Below are 13,588 nucleotides of genomic sequence, written 5' to 3'. Positions count from 1 at the left end.
CCATTCGAAGTCGCCTACGGATTTAAACCTTTAACACCGATGGACTTGCTACCATTACCACCGGACGAGACCGTTTGTCAAGATGGAGCCACTAAGGCCGAAATGGTTAAACGTTTGCACGAAGAGGTCCGAGCCAACATCGAGAGGAAAAACGAGCAATACGCACGCTTTGCCAACAAGGGCCGAAAGCCAATGCTCTTTCAACCTGGCGATTGGGTCTGGCTGCACCTACGGCCGGAGCGTTTCACGCAAAAACGGAAAGACAAACTAAGCCCCCGAGGCGACGGACCATTCCGGATCGTCGAGAAGATCAACGACAATGCCTACCGCCTCGAGCTGCCCGGTAAGTACAATACGTCCACATCGTTTAACGTTGCTGATCTTGTTCCGTTTGATGCAGGTGATGACGAAGATGTTTTGGGGACAAAACCTTCGCAAGGGGGAGGGAATGATGTGAGCACCGGATCGGACATCCGACCAGGAACACTCGCACAAGACCCGGACACCATTGGAACACTCGGATCACCCGCAGGACAACTCCGGACCAGCATGCCTAGGATAACTCCCGGTGCAACCACTCGCTCGAAGAGCTCGGCCAGAACATCCAAGCACAAGATTAACCACTTCGTCCAAGCTTTCGTCCAAGAAGACCAAGAGAGCGACTCGGACAAGGCAACCATCGGCGAGACCGTCCGTACAGCCTTCGTCCTTAACCAAGGATGAGGGCGCTAAGACGTCAGGATCATGACTCGTACTCTTTTCCCTTACTTCGGGTTTTTCCCATGAGGTTTACCGGAGAAGGTTTTAACGAGGCGACGAGTCCTGACGCACAACGCCGCGTTTTGAAGCCAGTGACGCGGTTCCCGCGTTCAGCCTAAGGACGTGGCCTATTTTGTCTTTTTCTTTAAGCTTTGCGTTTTGAACCTTTTCTAGATCCTTCCCTTGTGAACGTTGGAATAGTGTGACGTGTTCACCGTCTATGGAGACGCGTCAAGGGCTACGTGTGCGGTCCATTATGAGTCCGCGTGCCCTAGTTCCCTTTAAACCCTTACGCTATTTAAGCGTCCAACGCCACGAGCTTAGGTTCTTCAGACTTGAATAAAATATAACTTTTCCCAAAGAGAGATTCTTTGTGTTCTTGTCTCCCCTCTCTTTCTCGCATCTTAGTCCGGGACTGGGCTTGAAAGAAACCCTAGAAAGACCGATCCGGGATCGATCTCTCTAGACGGCGTACGACGCTTTCCACCGCTCGTGTACACCGCCGTTCGAACCATATCGTCTCTATCGCACCGCGGTCAAACCGATCGTTAGTTGTGTTTCCCTTTCGCCCCCATCTCTTCCTAGTCAAACGAGGTCGAGTTTCTTACTCGGTTCGCTAGCCATCGTTCGTCTCCGTCCGTCCGTCCGTAGCGTCCGTCCGTCCGTGCGACTCGGCAGACGACCGCGTCCGGCGTTCACATCAGTACAGCTGGCCGAGCTGGGTCGAGCTCCTTGGCAGCTGGTCGAGCTATTGGTTGCTGACTGGCAGCTGGTCGAGCTGACCGTAGATAGCCGACAGCTGGTCAAGCTGTCCGTAACTGGTCGAGAACTGTCCGTAGCTGGCCGAGAGTTGTACGCAGCTGACCGATCTTTCTCCCATACTTTGCTTATTTTCCCTCATTATCCGAGCTAACGAGTAGCTCCTTCCCGACTTGTCCGAGATCACCCTACCATCTCGAATCAAGTCCCAAGGTATGATCCTATTCAGGATCGCAGACGTTACACATCATTTCTCTGCATCCTTTCTGCTTTGATTGCTGAGATAATCAAAATTCCCAAAGTTGATCTTATTCCTTGGAATCTCAATGTTACTTCCTTTCTCTCAAAATTTACTCGCCTTCGGTGACAGTCAATGTGAGCCTTGTACTTCCCCAACCAGTCTATCCCCAAGATAACATCATGTTTCATTAGTGGAACAATGATCAGGTTAGTAGGCATATCGACACCATTGACAATGACCAAAATTCCCCGAACCATACCGCACGGGTACATCCTACCCGTCGGCTGCTCGAACCATTCCGTATCCGGTGTTTCGTTTTTTCTTGAACCCACCTTTCCCTATCATTTCAAGGCTCACAAAACAATGTGTGGTCCCCAAATCAAACAAGGTGTGCCTTTGCACACCACCTATACTTAATGTCCCTACACATTCCTCTAGAATGCTAAGTACCCAAATCCTCCTTTCACATGCATTATGATGCTATGTAATGCACGAATTTGAACTTAGAAAGGTTCTCGAAACATACCAATAATCACCCTGAAATTCCCAGCAGCAGTTTCCTCGGACAGCTCATACACGCGTGGTGTGACGGCATGTTTCTTTGGTCGTGGTGGTACAAATAAATTTGTTAAAGGGCTTTTTGCAATCTAACAAAAATGTTAACAAAAAGGTACAAATATATTTGTTAAAGGGCTTTTTGGGCTGGCCCGAGCCCGGTCTGGCTAAGCTCAAAAAACCCTATAGCCCAAACGGGCTGAGCCTGAAAGGCCCGAGTTTTTCTGGACATATATATTTAAGCCTGAGCCCGGTGTTTTTCAGGACTGGGCCGGGCCAGCCCGCGGGCTTTGGCCCTAATTAACATGCCTATTTATACTCGATCTCTCTCGAGTTTTGTTGTGTTTTTCTAGTTCCGATGGTGTCGAAATGAATGTGGCGGCCTCTATATATAGGGTATTGGCGGAAGTCTAGGCCTTAAAAGGCACCTATCAGACAAGTCCATTTGATCATGCACGTTCGGCCATACTCGTTCGGCCATGTATGTTCGGCCGTGCCCGTTCGTTCACGAGCTCCCCAGCTGACCTACACGATGTCCACTACCGTATAGCTGGCCGAGCTGGGTCGAGCTCCTTGGCAGCTGGTCGAGCTAGTTGTTGCTAACTGGCAGCTGGTCGAGCTGACCGTAGATAGCCGACAGCTTGTCAAGCTGTCCGTAACTGGTCGAGAACTGTCGGTAGCTGGCCGAGAGCTGTACGCAGCTGACCGATCTTTCTCCCATACTTGGCTTATTTTCCCTCATTATCCGAGCTAACGAGTAGCTCCTTCCCGACTTGTCCGAGATCACCCTACCATCTCGAATCAAGTCCTGGCGTACGATCCTATTCAGGATCGCAGGCGTTACACATCATTTCTCCGCATCCTTTCTGCTTTGATTGCTGAGATAATCAAAATTCCCAAAGTTGATCTTATTCCTTGGAATCTCAATGTTCCTTCCTTTCTCTCAAAATTTACTCGCCCTCGGTGACAGTTAATGTGAGCCTTGTAATTCCCCAACCAGTCCATCCCCAAGATAACATCATGTTTCATTAGTGGAACAATGATCAGGTTAGTAGGCATATCGACACCATTGAGAATGACCAAAATTCCTCGAACCATACCGCACGGGTACATCCTGCCTGTCGGCTGCTCGAACCATTCCCTATCCGGTGTTTGGTTTTTTCTTGAACCCACCTTTCCCTATCATTTCAAGGCTCACAAAACAATGTGTGGCCCCCGAATCAAACAAGGTGTGCGTTTCCACACCACTTATACTCAATGTCCCTACACATTCCTCTAGAATGCTAATTACCCAAACCCTCGTTTCACATGCATTATGATGCTATGTAATGCACGAATTTGAACTTAGAAAGGTTGTTGTAACATACCAATAATCACCCTGAAATTCCCAGCTGCAGTTTCTTCGGACAGCTCATACACGCGTGGTGTGACGGCATGTTTCTTTGGTGGTGGTGGTACAAATATATTTGTTAAAGGGCTTTTTACAATCAAACAAAAATGTTAACAAAAAGGTACAAATATATTTGTTAAAAGGCTTTTCGGGCTGGCCCGAGCCATGTCAGGCTAAGCTCGAAAAACCCTATAGCCCAAACGGGCTGAGCCCGAAAAGGATTCTCGCCACGGTTTCCACGTTGGTCAAGCTTGGGACATTCCCTCCTAAAATGTCCGTCTTTCCTGCATAGGTAACAAGTCCTTGGCCCATCGCCATTTTCCATCCATGGACTGTTCCGGATCGCAAGATCTTTGCTTTCACAGTGACCGCATGCACCTACAGCCTTCCACCAAGAACCGCTGTGGTGCTTTCCGCAAGTCCTACACTCCCCATACTTAGCGTCGGACCTTGCGTTGTCCACCTTGTCACATTTCCTCTTCCTGTCCGTGGTTTTGGTTAGGTGGGTCGAACGCAAAGAAATCCTCTCACACCTAAGTTGTTTCTCTTCCACCAATCCAGCTTCAATCATGGCCGCCCTGTCCACCACTTCAACGACTGTAATAAAGACACCGGTCAAGAAAACCCAATGGGACAAAACTTAACAAGGGAAAAAGAGTGCATAAGCCTCACTTAACCCTTTACTGAGCACCTTGAGCTGTGATCATCATCAAAGTGGTTTGAGCCACGTCTTCTTGCTTCTTGTCCAGCTCCCAAAGTAGTCCATTGATTGCTTGGTTAAGCTGTGATCATCATCAAAGGACCCGCCTGAACGATCAATACTTCCTCTGATGCTTCCTCTAGTACAAGTTATTCCTCGGCTGCAAGCTTCTCCTTGGCTACAAGCTCCTCCTTGACTTTTTCTGGTTCATGTGGTTGGGTTGGGCTGGTCATGATTGTAATGCCGCCGAACCGTCCTATGGCCAGAAATACCCAGAGCGGCCCTGGAACGACACTTTGGAAACAGTCACCAACGATCCGGCCAAGGTTTTAAAACCCATTATTAGCCTTGGCCAGTCAATCAGTGAGGTTTTCACCACTTTCGCCACCACTTGGGCTATTCAACCTTTGCGATGCCCAAGTGTTGCGCTGTCTCGGACTAGGATCTATGAGCCGATACTCGTATTCAAATATAAAACCGATTCTTTCATTAATTAAAATATTTCACAAAGTTTAACAAAAGATTTATAGCGTTTTTATGGCCAGGCCTAATGCCAAAAAAGATTATATAGATTTTTCTTATAATATATAAACAAACTTTTTCTTTACACAAAGGCGCAAAAAACTACTTTCTGGGCTCCTATCGTCCAACACGCCCTCTAACACCCCTCTACTGGTTACCTGCAGGACAAATATTATCATAAGTAATCTAATATTACTTAGTGAGTATCAGGGGTCCCTACAGAAGATTAGATTCCCACCCGAACCCCAAAATCCCAAGGAATCAATCAAGCAACATGCAACAAGCAATCATCACACAACAATCAAGCAGAGAAAGCATGCATAAGCTAAATAACAGCAAATGCAAGCAATCAACAACATGCCAACTTGAATAAAATGAGATAAATTTTTTTAACAAGTTTATTAGGGCCCAAATATGCTGCCTTTCACCATTCCACCAAATTTTCTCCGCATTGCAACCACAAAGGCATGCAACCAGAATTTCCCCACTTATACTACACAGTCGTGTAGAAGCGTCGGCCATGGTAGCTAACCAAGTCTCTCCGAGCATTCGACATGCAACACAATCCTTTTGTCTGGTGCATGTCGTAAACAACCAGGGCGAAGGTCAGACACATCCTTGTCTTAGTGTGCTTATGGCTGTTGGACCTCTTGTCACAACGCCACACACTTAGACCTTCCATTTCATGGGTACTTAAGTTTATAAGCCTTAGAGAACTTATAAAACACTAAGTACCACCACTTAACCTCACATGCAATAGTTCAAAAATGCAGATTTGAGATTATGCATATGATCTACCATGGAGCACATCCCACACTTAGCAACCAACTCAAGGTGCATGCAAAACTCAAGAAAATCTAAAAAGAAATTCAAGAAAATGCAACTATATGCACATGAAAACTAACACTAGATTGAGTCGTTGACCACAATCTAGCTCAGATCAATGCTTTCTGAACTCACAGAATGTCGAAGAACTCAAGAGAATACCGTTGGAATCTTTGGTAGCTTCAACTTCACTTCGTAGATGCAGCAACTGATCGGCAATCTCCTTGGCAAAAATTCTTCAAAGCTTCGCTCTCTTCTCTTCTCTCTCACTTTCGACAGCCTTTGGGCACTCTTCTCTTTTCTCTTCTCCAAATGAGAAAGAACTGTTGTTTATATAGAGGTTTGGGCAAAGGAGTGATGACATGCAAAATAGGTGTGGTGTCGCCTCCTCATCTTTCAGACGTGTGGTGTTGACACCTTAAGGGGTGAGGTGTCACGCCTACATTCTCCCAAGTTGCATGGCATCAAAGTATATTCCTCTCCACTCACTACATTTTTGATGGCATCAAGAATATTCCCTTCCATTCACTCTATTTTTGGCTTAAATAATGCTTAGTGGAATCTTCCACCATTAGTGCTATTATTTTAATAATTTCTTTAAGTTAGTGGAGAAGCCACTTCGCCCCCTCTATATAATTAATACAAGATTTTAGTGGGTTCCTTCCCACTAAAACGCAGCACCTGCTTGGTCAGTGCTTGGTTCGACAGTACCTTTTACGCTGGCCCATCTGTCCGCATGATCGACCATAACCTCATCTGTTTGGTCAATTGCATCTCTTTGGTCATGTCCCAATATATTCTTTTGGTTCGACCTATCCTTCCCTCCACGTACGTCTGGTATGCCCGTCCGTTCCACGTACGCCTGGTACGTGTGTCCGTCTGTGCGGCCAACGGTTTGCCTAACTTCTGATTAAGTTTTCTTCGGACATCTTTCATCATCTCTTCTCTACCTTGTCTCCTCTTCCCTTTCAACTCCTTTCCAGGTCGTTTCCTCAGAAAATTTTGTCATGTAGTGAGGGTCACTACAATAATCTCATCAGTGTGCCTCCTTCAGAATTTCCTCCCTAATCTCCTTTCTTTGCGGCACACACACTCGACCATTCATCACAACGGTGCAATTGTTTGACGTTTGGAACTCCGTCTTATTATTTTCCGCCCAACTCTTAAGTTCCTCGTCTTTCTCTTGAGCCAAACAAATTCTACTAAGTAGATCCGCTTGATCGGCCGCCCCTAGGCCTAGTGGTTCAATCTCCTTAGGCAATGCATTTTAAATGCAAGGTTCCCATCATGTAAACCAATGCTTCTTGATTTTTCTCCGCTTCTACATCGAAGCTTCTCCTACTCAAGGCATCGGCGACTTGATTTGCCTTTCTTGGATGAAAAGCAATATCTAAAATCATAGTCCGCGACAAACTCCATCCAGTTTCTTTGCCTTAGATTTAACTCCGGCTGGGTGAATATGTATTTTAGACTCTTGTGATCGGAGAAGATTTGGACTTTTGCTCCATAGAGATATGATCGCAAAATCTTCAACATGAACACTATCGCAGCCATTTACAAATCATGCATTGGGTAATTCCTCTAGTGTTTACGCAACTGCCTTTACGCATATGCGATTACACTACCCCTTTGCATTAGTACACAACCAAGCCCCATTATTGTGCCATCGGTGTACACCACATATGGTTCATCCGCCTCCTGCAACACTACTACTGGAGCACTTGTGAACATTGCCTTTAACTCCGAGGAACTTTTCTCACATTCCTCTAACTATAGGAATTTGGTATCTTTTCTCGTTAATCACATCATTGGTTGAGACATACTCGCAAAGCCTTTTACGAATCTTCTGTAATAAGCTGCCAGCCCAAGAAAACTTTTTATCTCGGTGGCGTTCTTTGGACGTGGCCAGTCCTTTATTGACTTGATCTTTTCTGGATCCACGGACACTCCTTGGTCCGAGACAATGTGTCCAAGGAATCCAACGCTCCTTTGCCAAAACGAGCATTTGCTTAACTTAGCGAAAAGCTTATGCTCCCTTAGCCGCTCCAAGACTGCCCTTAAGTGATTTTGATGGGTTTCCCAATCCTACGAATTGTAACATCCGCGAACCAAAATGTGCGTTTTGGAGATGGGTGTCGGTCACACCAATAAATTCTGGTTTGACCAGATTGACTTAATTGTCTATTTGGATCGGTTTGGTTTAGGGAAAACCAATGTTTTTAAAACCGGACCGGTAACTGAACCGGGAAAGCTTCTGGGTCATGAGTTAATATGGTTCGACCGGGGTCAACCGGGTTCAATTGATTTTGATGATATTTTTATAAATAACAGGTAAGGATATGTTTTCTATTTTTTCTCCAATAATTGCAACTATGATATAATTGATTATACCAAATAAAATACTTCAATAATCATAATATATTTTTTTAAGTAATAAATTCAAAGTGTAACAAATTAACCATTACCAATAAAAGATATTTTAGTAATCATTCTCTTCCATTACGTACACTAGGGAAAAAAATAAACACCAAATTGAGTACCAAAACATGCACTGATCAAACATCTTTTATTATAAAAATAATTGGTTTCAATAAAATTACCTTGATTTTGAAGATTTGTGGTGTGAGTTGCAGAGAATTCAAACTAGAAGGAAAAAAAAAAACTAGTATGAAAAGTAAAAAATTTAATTACAAGAATTTTTATTTTAAGAAACCCTATTACTGCTAAGAATAAAACTAGAAAGGTAATTAATTGCACTTGTTTTTACAAAAAAAAGTTATAACCTGGTTTTATCCGGTTCAATGGCTCACCGGTTTTTGGGTTTTTGGCGGGTTGATATGGTTTTTTACCGGTTCAATTTTCTTTGGGTTTTAAATATTAACCCAACCAGGGTATGCTGCCGGTTCACGGGTTAACGTGGTTTGACCGCCAGTCCGGTCCGGTTTTGCAAACATTGGGGAAAACCATGGAACCGAGATATTTAATGGAAAATTCGACGAGAAGGGTCTTGGGAAGTGTTATTTGTCGCCGTTTCTTGAGTTTTGAGAGAGAAAGAAGTGTTCTTAAGGTTTTGGGAGAGATTGTGAGATTTCTTGGCTATTTTTGGGAGATCTGTTCATGTGGAGTGGAAATCTAGAGCTAAGAACGAAGAAGAAGCTTCCCAAGGTGTTGGATTCGTCATCTTTTGGTCAGAATCTTCCTGTAAAGACGTGAGTGCATGACCATGGCTGATCTAAGTCTGAGATTTCCTTTGTCTTGCTTGTTTAGTGTTGGTTGTGGTATTTTCTTGCTCGTTATGGTTGCTATAGGGTTCTTACGGATTCATACGGCTTTGGGATCGAGTTTTAGACGGATTAGAGGTGATGGGAAGCGAGATTTGACTCTCGGATTCAAGCAGATCGTGTCTGCGGAGTCAGTGTCGATCGACACCAGGTGGGTGTCAGTCGACACCATGGAGCAGCATCGATCGACACTGTGGGGTAGTGTCAGTCGGCACCAAGAGTGAGTGTCGTCGACACTTGGCTGGTGTCGGTCGACACCTCCCTTCCTGCGAAAACGATACTTGTTTCCTGGTTTGCATGTCTTGTTTGTTGATTGTTTATGACATTGTTATCTCAGTTGCTTGTGTGTATAACCCAGTAGATTGGAGGATTGCCTCACTGATTGTTTATAAATACTCATGCATCTCAATTTGTGTTTGTGGTGCAGGTAAAGAAAAAGTGTGATCGCGGAATCAAGGCAATGAAGAGGAGGATGTTCTAGGGGCTCGATTGGTTGTTGTCTTGCTTCGGTTAGGTTGCTAGAGTTTAGTTAGTTGAACATTGCTAGGTTGCTGGTTCTTTGTTTCATGTTGTTTGGATTATTGGTTAATGTTATGGTTTAATACTTGTTATTGAGTATTGGTTATTCAATGGTTTATTGGTATTGATTATTTTCCGCTGTTTGGTTTGATTGTGGTTAGGGGACTAGTGGGTATGGAACCACTAGTTTAGATTATTATTATTGTTATTATTATTTATTATTAAAAAAAATAGGTTGGGTTGTCTCAGTTTGGTATTTGAGCCCTTATGGTTCTACGTTTGAGTTCACTAGGCTTTGTGTTGTAGATGTTCGGGATTTGCATAATTTGATTGATTATGTGAGTTAGTCAATTGTGTGTGGCATGGGGTCCTAGAACATCCTCTTTGAGCCTACAGTGTGATTCCATGGTGAGTTATGTTTTTTTTGTGTGTACTATTTAATTGCTTGATTAGCCTTCTGTTCTTGGTAGTGCAGATGGTTAGAGAGGATGTTGTTGCTGGTTGTGGATGCGGTCGTGGTTGTGAACGCGGTTGTGGACATGGTAGGGGCAGAGTCCCAGCAGTTAGTGAGTCTGTTGAGCAGAGTGTGGAAGTTGAAGGTGTTGGCGAGTCGCAGGGCTTCCAGGAGGGGTCCACGAGTTTGGCCGGTTTGGCCAGTAATGGTGCTAGGGTTCCGGGTGCGGGAGTCCCAGTGGGTGGATCCCCTGTAAGAGGTGTTGACCTGGTGAGCTTGTTGACACAGCTATTGGAGCGGATACCAGGAATGGGTCTGGCTCATGCTCAGGTAGGGCCGCCAGTGGTGGCGGAGGGGCAGCAGCCAGGGGCTGCGGATGTGGGAGCTCATTCTCATTATGTCAGTATGTTGAGGCAGATGAGTTTCATTGGTACTGAGCGGTTTCCGGGTGGTACTGATCCTAATGTTGCAGATGCGTGGAGGACGGGAGTGGAACGTAACTTCCATTTTCTCAGATGTCCTCAGGAGTTTTGGGTGGACATAGGGGTCCACAACCTTATTAGTGATGCTTAGTTGTGGTGGAGAGCAGTGGCTGCTTGGAGGGTGCAGAGTGAGATGGCTAGGGCTGACTTCGTGGAGGAGTTCAACCGCAAGTATTTTCCTAGAGAGGCATTAGACCGGTTGGAGGTGCAGTTCATTCAGTTATCTTAGGGGACCGAGTCAGTGTGGGAGCTGGACTTAGAGTTCAGTCGACTTCTATCATATGGGGGTCGGGCGATGGAGTCTGAGGAGGTTCGGGTCAGGAGGTTTATGAGAGCCCTTCGTGAGGACTTGAGTGTCCATTGTAGAGGGCGGAGTTATGCTATGCGTGCAGAGTTGGTTGAGACTGCAGCAAAGGTTGAGGATGATATCCGGGCATAGGCAGTGATGGTTAGTCCAACATTTCAGCCTAGGAAGGCTCAACATAGTGGAGGTTTTGGCAAGGGCGTCAAGCATGCGCAGGGAACCAAGAGGAAGTGGGAAGCTACGCAGAGGCCGAGTGGTGCCGGGTGTTTTGGATGTGGTAGTATGGACCATAAGGTAGCTACACTACAACAAATATGCACATTGATAGCAGACGGAGATAGCTCATTTTCCGTCACTGCTATGAAAGATGAGATTTTTTCGGTTACTTTATAATAGCATCTTATAAACGCTATGATAGGAAAATTATGGAGCGGGAAACAAAAGTGACTTTAGTCCGCCAATACTTAGTGAAATACTAATTCACTTAACCGTCTAATTCACTTAGACGACCAAAAAAAAAAAAAACCAAAAACTCGACACTCTCTCTCTCTCTCTCTCTCATTACAACCTAAGCTCGCTACACCAACTCGATTTCTTCTTCTTCTTCTAAATCCTTATCTGAAATCTCTATCAAATCTCCAACATTATCGCCGTTTGTGAAAAGCCCCAATTTCGCCGTTCTTGAGAAGCCCTAAATCTCCATATCCATCGCAATTGAGAGGTCGAATCGAAGGGATGTCCTTCTTCTCCTAATTTCGTTATCTGTTTCGATTTTTTGTGATTTCGAACAGCTTATGTGTGATTTCGATAAGTTTAGGTCAGATTTATCTAGTTTATCTAGGTCAGATTAAAATAGTGATTTCTTAATGATATGTGTGATTTCGATAAGTTTTGATACTTGTTTTTGAGAATGTGGAGTTTCGAATCAACTTAGGGTTCGATTATTTACAGATTTGACTCAAACTTAGCTTTCGGATTTGATAATTTGCGCCTTCATAAAAGATTAAATGTGCTTTGTATACTGTCAAGTTAATGGCTATTATACTGAATGTGTTTTTTTTTCCAAGTGTTGGTGATTGCAATGTTGGGGAACTGAAGCTTCTCATTTCTCTGTACTCACACAACAGGTTAGTATCACTCAACCAAAATAATTATGATCGCTATGTTTTGTCCTTTGAGTCTGATTTGTATAAATAGCTAGTGATTAGATTAGTAAGATTTTATACAGTTTGATATTGGTTTAAGAGCATCTGTATGTGTAAGAATTAGTGCAGTATTGACTGATTAACTAATACGAAACACTATTTTAATGTGAGCTATGATTTGAAAATTGTATAATCTGTATCTCTATTTTATCTATAAAGGTTTAAACTTATATTATAACATATAATGTTGGACAAGGCATGGGTGCATCTATGCAGGTAAGGAATTATATTTCATAATTAGGTTTCATTTTGGGTTTGGATACTTTAAGATGTTCTTTTAGTTATTATTTTTTTTCTTTACTGATCCATTGAAGAGCTGATCCTGGTTATAAAAAGGGAGCTTGGAAATTTGTAAGGGATATGTCTGCGGCTTTAGGTGACATAGAAATGATAATATGTCCTTGTAAAGACTGTCGTAATGTAGTACGCCAGTTAAACAGTGTTGTGGTTGAGCATCTTGTAATAAGAGGGATGGATGAGGTATACAAGCTGCATAGTGATTGGTATCATCATGGAGATGTGAAGTCAGTGGATGAAGTTCAAAGTAAACCAAATCAATGGAATGAGGAAGTTTTTGAGTTATATAAAGCTGCTGAATTTTTTGATCAAAAGTTGGCTTGTAGAGGTGACTTAGCTGAGCAACCTGTGGGCGACTTAAGTGAAATTGCAGAGGGTGAGGACCAACGAGAAGATGAGTTCCTTGCAAAGATATTGGATGCAGAAACCCCACTATACCCTAGCTGTTCAAACCACAGCAAGTTATCGGCTATTGTGACTTTGTTTAGGATTAAGACACATAATGGCTGGTCGGATAAGAGCTTCAATGAACTGCTTCAGACATTGCCAAGCATGTTGCCAGATGATAATGTCCTTCACACATCATTGTATGATGTCAAGAAATTTTTAAAGAGCTTTCATATGGGATATGAAAAGATCCACACATGTGTTAATGATTGCTGCCTCTTCAGAAAGAAGTTAAAGAAGCTTGAAAAATGTCCCAAATGTAATGCTTCACAGTGGAAGACTAATAAGCGGACTAATGAGATAAAGAAAGGTGTCCCACAGAAAGTATTAAGATATTTTCCAATTATACCATGGCTGAAGAAAAAATGTTCAGATCAGAGGACATGGCCAAGGACTTACGGTGGCATTACACTAACAAGAGCACTGATGGAAAACTTCGACATCCAGTAGATTCTGTTACATGGGCTCAGATGAATGAAAAGTATCCTTCATTTGCAGCTGAAAAAAGGAACATCCGGCGTGGGCTGTCCATAGATGAATTTAATCCATTCAACATGAAGAATAGTAATTATAGTTGCTGGCCTGTGCTATTGGTAAACTACAATTTGCCTCCTCACCTTTGTATGAAGAAGGAGAATATAATGTTGACATTATTGATTCATGGTCCACAACAACAAGGTAATAATATTGATGTCTACCTAGAACCTCTTTTTGAGGATTTGAATCATCGGTGGAAGAATGGAAAGCTAACATATGATGCTTTTAGTAAAAGTACATTTACTCTAAAGGCAATGCTTCTATTGGACCATTAGTGATTTCCCTACGTATGGAAACCTTGATGGTTGTAA

The sequence above is a fragment of the Camelina sativa genome, chromosome 12 (assembly GCF_030686135.1).
Source record: "Camelina sativa cultivar CO46 ecotype springtype chromosome 12, ASM3068613v1".
NCBI lineage: Eukaryota > Viridiplantae > Streptophyta > Magnoliopsida > Brassicales > Brassicaceae > Camelina > Camelina sativa.
This window is presented reverse-complemented; position numbering follows the sequence as displayed.